We start from the raw sequence: 16799 nt of genomic DNA, 5'->3' as shown, positions 1-16799 counted from the left end.
AAGAGTAGTATGGTAGTATGCCATTCAGCACTTGGCCAGTTTTTCCAACCTTTATCCTCGAGGACCTCCCAACATTTCACACTTTGGGCGAATTCCAAACAGCATTTTTTTGCCCTTGAAAGGCACTGTGGGAAGGACACACTATTTAAAGGGTTGTTCAATTTATCTTTTTATGAAGGGCCCTCCTACAGACTGTTAGTGAAGGGTACATTCATACAGCAATGCCATGCTCCTTCCAGAGTACCCGGGTCATTCTCAAAAAAATTTGCAAATGTTAAATGTTGACTTTATGACTTACAAAATATCGAAATTTTCAATTCAGTGGAAGCTAGTTGTAACACTAGTGGTGATCAAACCAGACAAATTCTCTAGAAAGATGCATCTCCGTAGCATCACAAAACTAAAATCAATAAATCACACCAATAATAAAAACAATTTCATTAACATCTTTCACACAAACATTAAACAATGTAACTCCAATAACATTTAAATGAACCATGTGAAATAATTACAGTTAAAATGTAAATTAATCTTTTTCAACATGGTGGAAGAAACACTATATGCATGTTTGAGCAGCCTGAACTTTGCAAGGTCAAGATTTTGACTTTGACTCTAAACTTTGACCTTGAAATTTTTTTCCACAACTTTTTGTATTGTCAAAATACTAGTTTTTAACACTGATCACACCAATGACATGAAATCAAGGGAAAACATTATTTTTAAATTATTAAAATGATAAATAACTTTCTTTGTTTTGCTTTTTTTCACACTTGTAAGGTCCTGCACTAATGCTTTACCTGAGAAAACAGAATGAGTAAAAATAAACAGATAAATAACTGTAAATGTCATCGAACAGGCGTACCAGATGAAGGGGACAATATATTTTTTAACACATTTTTTTTAATGTGTAAACTATATAGAGTCAAACCATTTAATATTATTTAATTAAAGGTTATGTTATAGAATGATGCCTTTTAAATGGTGTTTCTTGACTATTTGAAATATTTTTCATTACTGAAAAATCAAGGGACATGTTTGTCACCATATTTTGATAATGACCCACCCACCTCAACGACTCTGTCCTTTGGAGTTTTATTTATTTATTATTTATAAATAATATTTATACAATATTTATAATTTTATGTCTACTTTAATTTGATACCAACTTGAAGCACTCTACTAATAAACTTACGAGTTGAATCAGGTGTGTTAGACTAATAAGACATCCTAAACGTGCTCTAATGTTACAGCCCCTGCAGCTCGTTTGCGCTCCAGCTGATGACAGTGAAAATAAATTGTAACTTTTCAAACATCCTTTGGAGAACAACGCTTCTTTGACGTCACTTCCGATGATGCGTTAAGCCCCGCCCAGGCCCCTGTCTTTTTATGTCGGGCGGCCCCGTGTGTCTTTCTTTTCCACATCATGGCGGTCCGGTTCGATATGGTGGGTTTGTGTGGTACAATTTATGCTCTAATAATTCACTTTTTCCTCGGTGTTGGGTTAGGAGTGTAGTACAGTGGTTACTTGATCCGACTTTGTGTTTATAGTGTTTAGAGTACGTAATGAAAGATAAATGTAGTATTTTAAGAGAACAATGTGAGTCCGATCACGCATGTTGTCTTGCAGGAAGCCAGAGGCCCACTCGTGTCAATTACACCCGTGTTTCCGTGAAAACTGACCTGAAACGGTGTATCGTAACTTTGTATGTTCAACTGTTTAAATCATTTGGGGATAATGTTCTGCGAGTATGTGACTGAATTGTGGGTGGTGTCTTATTGTATAGGTTTATAAGCGTTAAGGGGACTACATCATACGTAAAAGGTACAGATAAATGAAATGGATGATGTCACCGAAATGTGGAATCACGGCCGGGGTAATCTGGAGCCTTTCATAAACCGGTGTCATAATCGGATGAGTCCGCCCGTGAAGTAGTCCCCAGGGGTTGACCGTTATCGCGACAGCTTTGAAATTATGAAAAGCACTATAGATATGACAACTTGACTGGCTTCACGTAATTAAGGAGCATGTTTAAAAAAAAAAAAAATTGCGTTGAAGACCTGTTTTAGCTAAATGTCCTTAAACGTACTCCGATCTGCTCCGGACACAATTATTTTTCCATAATAGCTGGTGTGCATATACGATTGTAAGGTGTGTAAATGAGATGTTGTAATGTGGCACATGGCTTGCTAAATGTAACTGAAAAACAAGAAATGTGGTAATGTGCTATTGTGTAACATGATTTAAATTAAATCTCGTATTTACAAAGTTATATTGACATGCATCATAAAAGGATTTTGTAGGATTTCTACTCTGGCAGTGAATATAGTCATGAGTTCTATGAGCCAATGGAATCGCCATGAGGTCAGATGCGCACTCATTTTCACTTGCGGACTCGTTTGATTACGACACCGGCCGCGCATTTCCACTGACTTCAGAACCTAACAGTGACGTAATGGGTTACGCGACTACTTTACCGGCCCATAAACAAATCTGGCACGTCAGTGTTTGTGTACAGCTTTTACTCTTGTTTTTGTGGACCCCTAAATATATGGAGTAATGCAAACCAACGTTATTACACTGCTTAATATTGTCAGATGACGAGTACGTCTTGATTGAGAATCCAAGTTTACCCAAAATGTTACCGCGATCTTCCGAAATTGGTGAGTAGCTGGTCAAATCAAATTACTGAAGAACAATGCACAACGTAAGAGGACAAAAGTGTAAGGAACGCTAACAAAGTTGGCAAATATAATAACTTGCTGAGATCAGCAGCAGAGGACACCGGCGATTAACTATCTCGGGCGGTACTGGCTTAATGTACAGGGAGACAGCAGGCTGGTCGGTGTCCCGAGTCCAAAACATTGTCGTTCCGTCCATTGTCGCTTTTGTTTGGGTCCTCCTTACGGTCCCTGCACTCCCTTAAGCGTTTCCATTTGTTTATGATTTGGTCAGTTGTTTCAAGCAGGTGTAATGGTAAATTGAGTCTGCCGGTAAATCGAGTCCCCATGGGGGTAACAGTTTTGCTCGGGCTTTACAAACGATCACGTTATAGTGATTGCATGTCATTGAAGTCTAGGCTAACTGAAACAACGACACGTTTAATTTGACAATCTATAACTTCAGTTATATATTATGTGTAACATGATCTAAATGTGGTAATTACCTAGTTAAAACTGAGTTAAGTAAATCTAAGATTTTTAATCAGGCACTGAATAGGGTACCTATTACTAGCTCTTTGAGCCAATGGAATTGCCGTGTCATATGGGGACTCGATTTATGACACCTTCGTGCTGGGTTTTTTTTTTTGTTGCGATCTCTGTTCTCCGTAAAGACCAAATCGCAAGTAGAGTGCTCATTTCATCCGTGTTACCTGAACACTTTATGTCTGAATTTGTTTTTTTGTTTATATACAGTGAAGTACTCTTTGCTGCAGATGGTATCTATTGTTGTTTGGGGAAAATTTGGTGACTAAACATTATCCCGCCTTCCGATCCTTGAAGTAATCTGTTCCTGAGTGGGGACCAGCAAGCTTTTGGGGATGGTGTCGAACCAGGTTTTCGGCCCCGGAACGGTCTTTTCTGCGGTGGAAATGCATGGAACGGTTCAAGAATTCGCACCGGCCCAGGAACCCACCCTCTGAACCTTGTTGGTGGAGAAGGGCTAGCGTGGCACATTGCAGGTACTACATGTGAATCTCTAGCAGTAAACTACACTAAAATCCACAAATGTGCAATAAGTGTACTGACTGTGTCATAGTTTACTAACCAAAACATGATGAACGTCAGATGTGCTTTTTGTTGTTGAGCTCGCATCCACAGTTTAGTATTCGAGTCTCACGACTATGAGAATACTTTACGTGCACTACCATCTGAGACAAAAGCTGCATTCTGACAGAAGCTGAAGATGTGCAAGTCTACTCCACACTAATCAAATAACACTTCTGATCTCTCCAAAGGTTCTGATCATTGATGGCAGAGGCCATCTGCTCGGTCGCCTTGCCGCTATTGTGGCCAAACAAGTCCTGCTCTGTAAGTTTATACTTTCTGTGCTGAAGGAATATCCTAGGTTCAATACAGGTCTAGCTGAATCGACCGCATTTGTGGCATAAAATACATTATCAAATTTCATCTTGTCCCACTTTTGATAGAAAAAAATCTGGGTTCTAGTGAGGCACTTGCAATGGAAGAGAATGGGGCTAATCCATAAACATTAAAATGCTCACTGTTTCAGAAGTATAGCCGCAAGACATACTATACGTTTTAACATGACTTCAGTTTTTTTTTTTTTAATGCTTTCTAACCTTTTGTGTAAAGTTATAACCAAGTTTACGTCTTCCAGGATTCCCTGGAAGTCTTAATGTCTTAAATTCAGTTTTTCCGAATTTAAGGTCGAAGTCTTAAATATCTTAGGATACAACGAAGTCTTGTCATTTAAAGAGTTCTTAAATGGAAGCAGAAAGACTGAAATCTTGATATGACCTAATGTGACTATCGAACTTCAAAAGAATACGATTTAATTGATTAAATACATGCGCTGCATCCATAGCGAAAATGCGGTACTGTTGTATTTTCCCCAAGCACGCGGGGGCTTGTGTTTCCAGCTGTTGCAGTGCAGTTCACAATCATTGGGCCATATCGGAAATGTATGACCAGTAGGGCTGCAACCAATGATTTTGATAATCGATTAATCTAACAATTATTAGAACGATTCAGTTATTCGTAACTATTGCAACAATTAATCGTTAGCTCTTAACCAATTCATTCAGCTTGTGCCCTGACTTAAGGTTGTATTAAACATGTTGTGGACAGTCGTCTTAAAAATGCCTCTAAATGACATTCACTGAATTAAAGGACAAAGTTGTTTAATTCAGTAAATTCACTGCAAGAAGTCTTGTTAAGTGTCTTTCCATTTTTAAAATTGTCAGTCCTTAAAACAAGAGACACTTAAAGCAACAAGCTATTTAGACTTTAAGAGAATGTATCTTAAATGTGTATTTGTCTTTTCACTTGGTTTTACTTCTGCAAGTGCAGTAAAGACAATATACTTGTATTCAAGATCTATTCTCTAAAAGCAAGTCTAAATATCTTATGCTGCTTAGGTGAGTTTATTCCTTATTCCTTTTTTATAAAAAGGATTTGGATAATACTAAAACACACATTTTAAATTGTTCAGTATTCTCTTAACTCCTTTCTTCTGCAGTATAGCTCCTAAAGAAAATTGTTTTAAAGGAGTTTTAGATAATGTATATTGGGGAAAATGAGCCAAAACAAATTGAGAGTTTTGTTTCAGTGTATAATGGGGCGAGGACTACCCTGTTCACTTCAATACATCTTTAACTAACAAAACTCCCGTATTAATAAAGCTGCTTTTTGCCTATTAATGATAAGTGCACAGTGACTTATGATTCAATGCCATCATGCTATAATCTAGCTGCTATAATGCATTAAATATAACTGCATTTAAGATGTAACACCGGGGTGTTTCCTTTAAAGACGCTCTACACGCAAGCTTTGCTTCAGCGACACAGCAGCTCCGCTTAGTCCACAACAAGAGTGCTTCTGTTTTTACTTTGTATTTTTCCATTATAATTTCCTCATACTTTGTGATATACATCAAAGCATGAAACTTTGGAAAGTTTAGACTGCATCTGGACTGTGAGCTGTGTAATTCTTCCCCTCAGTCAGGCGTGAACTGCAGTGCTGCTCATCGCGTGTCATCAGTTTAACGATCTCGTGCTACGTTAAATGAGAGCAAGCGACTATTCAACAATGAAAATTTGTCGACTAATCGTTTCAGCCCCATGACAAGTGATCACTAATCATCTGTTGATGAATGTTTACTTATAATTGTATATTGTAATGCACTGTAGATTATTGTAGGTATACAGTTTATTTCCTTTATCTGTTTGAATGAGCAGCTAGAAGCAGTGACGGGCATACATTTCAAAAGAGTCACCGGTGTATACCAGTTCAAAGTTCAGTTCCACACTATGAATCAAGTCTTTATTTTTTACTTCGTTATTGGTATTACTATAAACTGCATCTGGAGTTTAATTTTGATTTGGACTCTTGTAGCCTCCATTTTTTTTCCTTCCTGTGATGGGGAGAACTAGACAGAACATTTTAATAGGCTTACTATTAAATTATTGGCAGATAAATTGCCTTTCAACACTTACCATATTGGCAAAATCCAATATTGGTCGACCTCTTATTTATATAATGGTAATTAAACCTATTTTTAAAGTGTGAATCATGTCTTGAGTATTTAAAACTTGTGTATATAGCCAGAGACTATTTAGCTGAGATGGGCCACTGCTATTTAAATAAATGGGAGAAACTGGAACACCCAACCAAGGAGCTCCAAGCACCCAATGGTCAACGGATGTAGAAAGGAAGTCCCACCTTAAAGGTAAAAGAGCCAATCACCTTTGACAGGCGACGTCTGTATTGAAATCAACTCTAATGTGCATGTGCATTAGCTATACAAGCTGGGAAAATTGCATGTTTTGGCATAATGAGGTAGAGAATCACAATTTATGATTACAGAATCGGATTTTATTTTTGATTTGAAATATTCGGTGATCATAATCTTGACCAACCGCTTTTGAGATGTTGGTCTTTCCCCATTCAAGTAGATGGGAGCTGCATTGGCATGACTTGAAATAGCCTCACGAGAGCATTCCAAAGATGGCTGACAGTGGACTGACTTGCTAGAAACAAACACTAGAAACGGGGTAAAACAGCTACCCTGTTTTACTGTTAAGCAATGTTAAGGCCAGGTTCAATGTGTGTCCCTGCCTGTGTATGTGATGCATGATTTATTTTGAGATTGTGAGTTTTTGTTTGTGGATACAGTATTTTATTCAGGTTTTAAAGTCTTAAATCTTGGCAGCAACCCTGTCTTCTTTGCCATGAGGTTTAATGTCAACAAACCCTAAAATGACTTGAATTGAACCTGGAATATTCCTGTGAGAGAAATAATTATTGTTCAGAACATTAGTGATGTTCTTTACATGCATTTACAACTGTGAATAAGAATATAACCATCTGAGACCATCTTTCATGGCATAGGCCTTTCCAATAACTGTTCATAAATGTTCTGTTTGTTTCCTCCCTTACAGGCTACAACGTTGTTGTAGTAGTAAGATGTGAATCAACCTATCTGGTAACTTCTACCACAACAAACGTATGTTTGAGCATGTTTGTTTATTGGCTGTTAGATTCAGTATGGTAGTTGATGTTTGATTTCTTGTACTTATGCAGTGAGGTGTTTTTTTTTTTCTCCAGGGATAAAACACCAACCCTTCCTGTGGACCTTATCACTTCAGAGCCCCCAGTTGTATCTTCTGGAGAACAGTAAGAGGTGATTTATCCATTTACATGAAGGTCACAGACACATTGCAGTGGCTACATAAACAATGATGAACACTTTATCCCGAATCTGAACCCTGTTTGATGATACCAATCTACGGATCTGACTGCTGAGTTTGAAAGTCACTGAATTACTTGGATCGATTGCATTCTATCATGGTAGGGTAGATCATTTATGGTCGCTCTCTTGAACAGGTATGCTTCCACACAAGACCAAGAGGGGTCAGGCTGCTCTGGAGAGGCTGAAGGTGTTTGACGGCATCCCCTCCTTATGAAAAGGTAGAGGATTCTCAAGCTTTTTTTTTTTTCTCCAGATGAGTGCTGTCGATGATGCCATGTCTATTTACATACATTGTTTGAATGTGAATTGAGAACACACACATTATCTGAGACCTCTTTGATCTGGAGTTAAAACTGGCAATGGTTTTGCATGGTTTCTTACCATTTTCTCTCCCACAGAGGAAACACATGGTTGTGCCAGCTGCTCAAGATTGTAGGTCTGAAGCCTACACGCAAGGTGAGGGGCGTTTGGAAATACTGCTTGTGCATTTAACACCCCTGTATGACATAATGACTATAAACTAGGTGGTTGTTCAATACCTATGTTTGGGATTTCTACAAAATATTTGCTTTTTGTCAGTGGTTTTTCTACAGCAAATGGGAGTTTAATAACCATGAGTTCACTTTCGTGCACTACCAGCTAAGGCAAAGCAGCTCTTAACTTGCATTACCTGGTCCATAAAATTCAGTACAATGGAAAAACCATAGTTCTCCATATTGGTATTTAGTATCTGAGACTTTTACTGTTCTGCCCCATTGTAACATTTTATACTGCTATTCTTGCCCTGTAGGTAACCCTGCTTGGCCGTTTGGCCCATGAGGTTGGCTGGAAGTACTTCAGAGCCCTCAGTCGCATTACTGGAGGACCGTAAGAGGTGATTAATCCATTATGTCACAGACACATTGCAGTGGCTACATAAACGATGATGAGCACTTATCCCGAATCTGAACCCTGTTTGATGATACCAATCTACGGATCTGACTGCTGAGTTTGAATGTCACTGAATTACTTTGTAATCGGCTACATGCTGTAATGGAAGGGTAGATCATTTATGGTTGCTTTCTTTAACAGGTATGCTTTCTCAAGTCCAAGAAGGGACAGGCTGCTCTGGAGAGGCTGAAGGTGTCTGACTGCATCCCCCTCCCCTCCTTATGAAAAGGTAGAGGATTCTCAAGCTGTTTTTTTTTTTTTTTTCTCTCCAGATGAGTGCTGTCGATGATGCCATGTCTATTTACATACATTGTTTGAATGTGAATTGATAATACACACATTATCTGAGACCTCTTTGATCTAGAGTTAAAACTGGCAATGGTTTTGCATGGTTTCTTACAGTTTTCTCTCTCCCACAGAGGAAGCACCTGGTTGTGCCAGCTGCTCAAGATTGTAGGTCTGAAGCCCACAAGTAAGGTGAGGGGTGTTTGGAAATACTGTTTGTACATTTTAACACCCCTGTATGGCTTAATGACTATAAACAACTAGGGTGATGTTCAATACCTATGTTTATTTCTACTAAATGTGTTTTGTTTTCTACAGCAAATAGGAGTTTAATGACCACGAGTTCACTTCTGCACTACCCGATGAGGCAAAGCAGCAGCAGCTCTTATCTTGCCTTACCTGTTCTATAAAATTCAGTACAATGAAAAACCAACCATAGTTCTCTATATTGGTATTTGAGACTTTTACCATATTCTGCCCCATTTGAACCTTTTTATACTAATGTTCTTGCCCTGTAGTTGGTCCTACTTGGCTGTTTGGCCCATGAGGTTGGCTGGATGTACCAGCCCATCCCCAGCATCCTGGAATAGAAGGAAAAAGCCAAGATGTGCTGTCATACTTTTGTAATGACAAAAGATTGCTTTTTATATTGCAGTACCACAGTCCTTTTCCATTAGCTGTACAAGTATTTTAAATGACAATGAACATGTAGGCACCACCAGGAAGTCGAGGTTACAACAGGAGAACAGTCATTTGAGGGTAAAATAACAAATGTAAATATGACTAGGGCTGTTTGACAGATCTAGACCTTATTTCATAAACTGTACCACACAGATTTTCAAACTCTTGACTTGTAGATGCATTTTTAGTGAGCAGTAAAATCTCAAACACTGAAATCTGTGGTTTTTATATGGTACTTCTGTAGTGTTTTTGTTTTTCTGGTTAAACATGTCTCAAACATGAAGTGTTGTCTGATCAATATTAAATTTACATTTGGGCCAACCAAATCATTCTGAGCACTGAGTTCTTAAAGCCTTTTCAATTTAAAGTTGGGAGCAAATAATGCCAAATGCAGTCATCTGTCCCTGGAACCTGCTTTTGTTCATGTAGAATTGTGGCAATGAGTTCAGAATGGCATCTAGAAGTATGAATGAATGATCAACACATTGCATTCTCTTGGCGACAGAAGCTTCCAGTGTGTGACAAATCAACACTGCAATGAAAAAATGAATTAACACAATGCAACTACAATCGTTTACTATTAAACGGAAGTACCGACCACATTTCGCGCAAAGCATCACTGGGCGTAGTAATAAGGTGGATAAAACATAGTTTTAAGTGAGCAGCAGTGGAGTCATTCAGGTTCCTGGGCACTACCATCTCACAGGAACTGAAGTGGTAGACCCACATAGACTCAATTTTGCAAAAGGCCCAGCGGAGGTTGTACTTCAACAGCTGAGGAAGTTCAAATTGCCACAGGTGCTGCTGATCCAGTTATACTTGGTAGGCATTGAGTCTTTCCTCTGCACTTCTATAACTGTTTGGTTCAGCTACCAAGTCAGGCATCAGAAGACTTCAATGGACAGTTTGGACTGCTGAGAGGTTTATTGGTGCTCTCCTACCCACCCTGCTAGAACTGTACACATCAAGAGTAACAAAAAAGGGCTGGTAAAATCCCTCTTGACCCCATTCACCCAGCACACTTCCTCTTTGAACTGTTGCCCTTTGGCTGGCACTACAGAGCTCTGAGCACCAGCACAGCCAGGCACAGGAACAGTTTTTTCCCTCAGGCTATCCACCTCTTGAGCAGTTAAAACTGCCCCCAAACACTTTCCTTTGGTCAATACAAACATGTGCAATATTCAATCCATCCATTCCTACTTGTATCCATATTTCATTTATGTTCTTTAACATATCCTACTTCAATACATAACTGTATATCTGTATATTAAATATTCTAACATTATTGAGCTATTGTATATTTCTTTTTTCTATCTTTTTTTTTTTTGTCAAACACTATATGTATATATGTTGCATTCTCTTGCACTGGAAGCTTCTGTCACCATGACAAATTCCTTTTGTGTAAGCTTACTTGGCAAAAAAGTTCATTCTGATACTTCCGGTCGTGGATGCTGATTGGCGAAACAGCTGTGTTTTATTCATGATAAAACCGCTCTGACCTCTTCACGGAACTTCTGTTTGTATCACTCCACAGCACCCATAATTCAATTCAGCTTTATTGGCATGACAATTGCAGTATAGTATTGCCAAAGCATTTTAAGGTTATGTAAATACAAACTGTTTTAAATAAGATAATACAATAATAAATACAACAATTAGTATGAAAAAGAAAATTCAAACATTTAAATACAAAGAATGATTAAATAGAATAAAAATATTCTATTTAAAGATATATATATATATATATATACAAAATAGAAAATATATACAATATGAATTAAATGTATACAGTGAATTAGTCATGTTTAACAGTGTGAATGGCAGACACATATTTAGCAGCCAGTGTGGCTATGCTGTCATCCTCTTCAAGTATATAGGGGATTTTGGGGAAATAATTTCTCTCACAGTGTGGTACTTGGGACAGATGAGAAGAAAGTGTTTCTCATCCTCTATTCTCTGCTCTCCTGGTGGCTTTCTTATGTCTTCCTCTCTCTATTTCTAGATCATGATCACTTTTCTCTCTTTAAATTGTTTAACTGATAAGTAGTTTGCCAATTTTGTGGTTCTATTTAGGGCTGAATAACATTGGAGTTTGTTTTGGAGGTCAAATTGAGTTTTTAAAATTAGAGGAGTCAATCATGGGTTGAGTTTCATTAACTAGTTTAAGAGCCAGTTTATTTAGAGGAGACACTGGTGGGATCTCATTGGCAAGGAGGGCTTCATATTTTATAGACTCAGGATCAGACTGATGGAGCTGATGCCAGAATTGAACATCTCTTCTGTATTTCAATGTTTAGGGGATATAAGCCTAATTCAGTCCTGCAGCTGGTATTGGAAGTACCTCTATGTACCCCCAAAATATTCTTTACAAATTCCAACTGAATTTGCTTTTACTGCAGTTTTATCCCAATTTTGAAAATTTAAAACTGGTCCCCAAATTTCACATCCATATAATAGAATTGCTTTAATGATTGAATTGTATAATTTAATCCATGTTTTAATTGGTAATTTCATATAGCCGAATCATGATTTAATTGCATAAAATGCCCTCTGAGCCTTTTCACTCAATGCTTTTACAGCCAGACCGAAACCCCCAGATGCACTGATCTCAGTGCCCAGATAACAGTAGCTGGTGCTGTGCTGTAGGACCTCTCCTCTCTAGGTTAACTGGTATTTGTTTCCTTGAGATCTGGCCTTCATCTGGAATACCATGAATCTGGTTTTGTCCAGGTTGACTGTAAGGGCCCACACCCGACTACTCCTCCAGCAGGGACAAGCTCGGCTGAAGACCTGCTGCTGTGGGAGACAGCAGGACTAAATCATCTGCATACAGCAGACTTTGACCTCAGTGTCATGTAGAGCAAGGCCAGGGATACTGGATTGCTCCAGAGCTTCTACAAAATCATTTATATAGATGTTAAATAGATTTGGACTCAGAGTGCATCCCTGTCTCACTCCATGGCCCTGCTGGAAGAATACTGTTCTATGATTTCTCATTTTGATTGCACATTTACTGTTTGCGTACAGGGATTGTATAATATCAAATATATTCCGCCATTGCCAATTTGAGGAAGTTTGTAAAATAAACCATCGTACCAAATTGAGTCGAATGCTTTATTTTTTAATCTATAAAACATGCAGATATTTTTCTTTGTTTGTCCTTGATGTTTTTGTTAATTAGAGTATGAAGAGAATAAATGTGGTCAGATGTGCGCTGTTTTGGTAAAAAGCCAATTTGTGATTTATTTACAGTGCATCCGGAAAGTATTCACAGCGCTTCACTTTTTCCACATTTTGTTATGTTACAGCCTTATTCCAAAATGGATTAAATTCATTATTTTCCTCAAAATTCTACAAACAATACCCCATAATGACAACATCAAAGAAGTTTGTTTGAAATCTTTACAAATGTATTAAAAAAAAAAAATGGGGGAAAAAAAAAAATCACATGTACATAAGTATTCACAGCCTTTGTTCAATACTTTGTTGAAGCACCTTTGGCACCAATTACAGCCTCAAGTCTTTTTGAGTATGATGCTACAAGCTTGGCCCACCTATTTTTGGGCAGTTTCTCCCATTCTTCTTTGCAGGACCTCTCAAGCTCCACCAGGTTGGATGGGGAGCATCGCACAGCCATTTTCAGATCTCTCCAGAGATGTTCAATCGGGTTCAAGTCTGGGCTCTGGCTGGTCCACTCAAGGACATTCACAGAGTTGTCCTGGAGCCACTCCTTTGTTATCTTGGCTGTGTGCTTAGGGTCGTTGTCCTGTTGGAAGATGAACCTTCGCCCCAGTCTGAGGTCCAGAGTGCTCTGGAGCAGGTTTTCATCAAGGATGTCTCGGTACATTGCTGCATTCATCTTTCCCTCGATCCTGACTAGTCTCCCAGTTCCTGCCACTGAAAAACATCCCCACAGCATGATGCTGCCACCACCATGCTTCACTGTAGGGATGGTATTGGCCAGGTGATGAGCGGTGCCTGGTTTCCACCAGACATGACGCTTGCCATTCAGGCCAAAGAGTTCAATCTTTGTTTCTCATGGTCTGAGAGTCCTTCAGGTGCCTTTTGGCAAACTCCAGGCGGGCTGTCATGTGCCTTTTACTGAGGAGTGGCTTCCGTCTGGCCACTCTACCATAGAGGCCTGATTGGTGGAGTGCTGCACAGATGGTTGTTCTTCTGGAAGGTTTTCCTCTCTCCACAGAGAAACGCTGGAGCTCTGTCAGAGTGGATATCAGGTTCTTGGTCACCTCCCTGACTAAGGCCCTTCTCCCCCGATCGCTCAGTTTGGCCAGGTGGCCAGCTCTAGGAAGAGTCCTGGTGGTTCCAAACTTCTTCCATTTACGGATGATGGAGGCCACTGTGCTCATTGGGACCTTCAATGCTGCAGACATTTTTCTGTACCCTTCCCCAGATCTGTGCCTCGATACAATCCTGTCTCAGAGGTCTACAGACAATTCCTTGGACTTCATGGCTTGGTTTGTGCTCTGACATGCACTGTTAACTGTGGGACCTTATATAGACAGGTGTGTGCCTTTCCAAATCATGCCCAATCAACTGAATTTACCACAGGTGGACTCCAATCAAGTTATAGAAACGTCTCAAGGATGATCAGTGGAAACAGGATGCACCTGAGTTCAATTTTGAGTGTCATGGCAAAGGCTGTGAATACTTATGTACATGTGATTTTTTTTTCCCATTTTTTATTTTTAATAAATTTGCAAAGATTTCAAACAAACTTCTTTCACATTGTCATTATGGGGTATTGTTTGTAGAATTTTGAGGAAAATAATGAATTTAATCCATTTTGTAATAAGGCTGTAACATAACAAAATGTGGAAAAAGTGAAGCGCTGTGAATACTTTCCGGCTGCACTGTAGGATGTTGTGTTTTGAAATTGTCACAGTCTGTCTCCCTCATTTCCTTCAAGGCACCTGCCTTCCATTCCCTCATTAGTTTCCCTGTGTATATATACCCTCTTGTCAGTCCTTGAAGTGTTGCATTGAGTTTATGAAGTGTATTGCTCTATTGATAAAGTGTTTTGTTATTTTGTGAAGTTAGCTCTATTGTTTGTTCCACTCCAGCATTTATAATTAAAGGATTTAAAGATTCTACTCTTGCATCTCCTCTTCCACTCCAGACACCAATGTTACGGAAATTAATGTGACTATGAGGCTATTTATTATACTGCAGAATAACTTCCCTAGGGCAACACCCACGCAAATGCCGCGGTAATTATTGGGGTCAAATTGATCTCCTTTTTTAAATATAGGGGTGATCAGTCCTTCAGACCAGATCTCAGGGAAGCTCCCAGACCAAAAAAAAAAAAAAACCAGACTGATTATTTTGACTAAAGCTTTTATGCTGGGGCCGCTGAGTTTCAGCATTTCGTTGCTAATGTTGTCTTGTCCACATGCTTTCTTTAATTCAAGATTTTTTATATGCTCTATTATTTCTGACATTGTTATATATGTATCCAATGGATTTTGACTTTCTTTTTTTTTTTTTTTGCTTTATTTTTCTTTGAGGCTGGTTGAGGTCTGTAGGTTCAATTTTTTGGATAAAGATTTCCAAATGGAGCCACTCTGAAGTGACATTTCTGATTTGGGGGTTAGAGAAAGAAATTACCAAAAGTGTTTTGGTGTATTGATCCATTAATTTCATCAATTTTGGATTTAAAATGTTTCTCTTTTGTTGCGTCTACTGTTAGTCTTTAGTAATTCTTCAGACAGTTTGAGTAAGAAACCCTTATTGTCTGGTTCATTATGTTTTTTTGTTAGAAAGCCTTAGTTCTTTTCTGAAACATTTACATTATCAAACTTTTTTTTTTAATTTTAATTTTTAATTTTTTAAAAAAAAAATTTTTTATGTTAGATAAAGAAGCCAGTGTTTCAAATATATGATTAAGGTTGTTTGCTAAATTTATTCCATTAATATCTGGGGTGAACTCAGTGGACAAAACCATCCAGCATTTTTTAATATAACAGAATTGGTCTTTTCACATGTTTCACATAAAGCACTGTTTGGCAGTGATCAGAAATGGGGAGTTGTGGTCTGACTGTAAAAGCACCAATAAAGTTTGGATCAATATCTGTTATTGAATAATTGACCACACTGGTTCCTGATCTGGAGCAATACATGAATCTACCAAGAGAATCTCCCCTGGTTCTGCCATTAATGATGTACAGCCCCAAACCTTTACAGAGCTTTAACATTTGCTTTCCATTTGTGTTCACTAACCTATCATAGCTGTTTCTTGGTGTGATAATTAATGGGGATTGAAAGATGGTGTCACCGAGTATGTGACCGTTATTGACAATATTTACATAATTTCCCTCCCAGTCCTTGCATTTAAATCTCCACATATGTGGATATTTCCTCTGGACTGGAAGTGTAAGATATCAGTCTGTAACTTTAGAAAGCATTCCTCTAAGTAATAGGGAGAGTCATTAGGTGGAATATAAAGAGCACAGAGGTAAAGTTAACTCTGTGGTTGGACTGATTTTATTTCAAGCCAAATAAATGAATTTTCAGTTTTGACTATTTTAATCAAGTGGTTTAGATTGTCTTTATGCCATATAAGTATTCCACCTGAATCACGGCCGCATTTTATTTTAGAGTTTTTTAATGAGGGAACAACAATTTCTCTGTATCCTTTCAAACAATATAAAGTCTCATTACTGTGACACCATGTCTCATGAAAGATAGAGATGTCAGTGTCTGCTAAACTACTTAGTACATTGTGGTCTAAATATATATATATATATATATATATATATATATATATATATATATATATATATATATATATATATATATATATGTGTATGAGTTAGGTAGAGTATTTCATAATTTTTGAGCAGATGATGTTCAGTAGATGTCTTATCTGGATGAGTTCAGGAGCAGCAGGGTTTTGTGGTTGTTGATCTGCCGCTGCATAGCTCTTGTGTGGTGATGGAGGTCCTGTGGCCAGTCTGGACTGTGGTGGAGGGTTCTTTTTTTTTTTTTTTTTTTTTTTTTAAGTTTTTATTGATTTGAGGTTTCTTGATGGCTGAGAGCTTCTGTTGCCAGTTGAATTTCTGCTTTTGCTTCATGTGTTCCCAAGGGCTGTGCTTTTTAGCACTCTAGCAAAGACTTTTACTCTTTGTTTGTTTAGGTGGCTGTATATCTTCATGATGGGCGAGATGAAGAGTTCCACATTATTTCCATGAATGACATGGAATGGTACATCACTGTGTAGTAGTAACATGGAAGGGTTATTTTTGCCTCTGGGAACCATTGTGTGGCTCTGATCTGACCTCTCTGAGCACAGGAGCCACATGCCATTTTGTGGCCCTTAAATCATTTGTCCCTGTGTGGAATATAATGTGCTTGTAAATTTAATTTAGATGTTTATCAGAAAGGGTCTGAAAAGCACTTCTTATGTTCGGGCAACACATTATCTGGGCTTTCATGTTTGGGAACAAAAGTTTCT

The 16799-nt window shown here is 38.3% G+C and overlaps 2 long non-coding RNA genes and 3 other non-coding genes across 6 annotated transcripts; all 5 read left to right on the top strand.

Moving 5' to 3' along the window:
• Nucleotides 1-1354: 1354 nt before the first annotated feature.
• On the top strand, nucleotides 1355-7650 carry LOC127455086 (uncharacterized). Of its 2 annotated transcripts, none has more exons than XR_007899634.1 (6): nucleotides 1355-1444; nucleotides 3415-3680; nucleotides 3957-4029; nucleotides 7122-7186; nucleotides 7288-7363; nucleotides 7567-7650. It is a non-coding gene; the product is annotated as an uncharacterized LOC127455086 (long non-coding RNA). The 2 variants fall into 2 exon arrangements; XR_007899635.1 differs by having other exon boundaries at nucleotides 1370-1444; nucleotides 3502-3680.
• On the top strand, nucleotides 3795-3879 carry LOC127455634 (small nucleolar RNA Z195/SNORD33/SNORD32 family). The gene has a single exon (XR_007899710.1). It is a non-coding gene; the product is annotated as a small nucleolar RNA Z195/SNORD33/SNORD32 family (small nucleolar RNA).
• On the top strand, nucleotides 7414-7488 carry LOC127455638 (small nucleolar RNA SNORD50). The gene has a single exon (XR_007899713.1). It is a non-coding gene; the product is annotated as a small nucleolar RNA SNORD50 (small nucleolar RNA).
• Nucleotides 7651-7828: 178 nt separating the features above from the next.
• LOC127455087 (uncharacterized) lies at nucleotides 7829-9663 on the top strand. Its single transcript, XR_007899636.1, has 5 exons — nucleotides 7829-7888; nucleotides 8223-8306; nucleotides 8504-8591; nucleotides 8782-8839; nucleotides 8966-9663. It is a non-coding gene; the product is annotated as an uncharacterized LOC127455087 (long non-coding RNA).
• Nucleotides 8350-8423, top strand: LOC127455635 (small nucleolar RNA SNORD50). The gene has a single exon (XR_007899711.1). It is a non-coding gene; the product is annotated as a small nucleolar RNA SNORD50 (small nucleolar RNA).
• Nucleotides 9664-16799: the final 7136 nt, after the last annotated feature.

This window comes from Myxocyprinus asiaticus, chromosome 17 (genome assembly GCF_019703515.2).
Source record: "Myxocyprinus asiaticus isolate MX2 ecotype Aquarium Trade chromosome 17, UBuf_Myxa_2, whole genome shotgun sequence".
NCBI lineage: Eukaryota > Metazoa > Chordata > Actinopteri > Cypriniformes > Catostomidae > Myxocyprinus > Myxocyprinus asiaticus.
The sequence above is the reverse complement of the archived record's forward strand: the minus strand, read 5'-3'. Positions and strand labels throughout refer to the sequence as shown.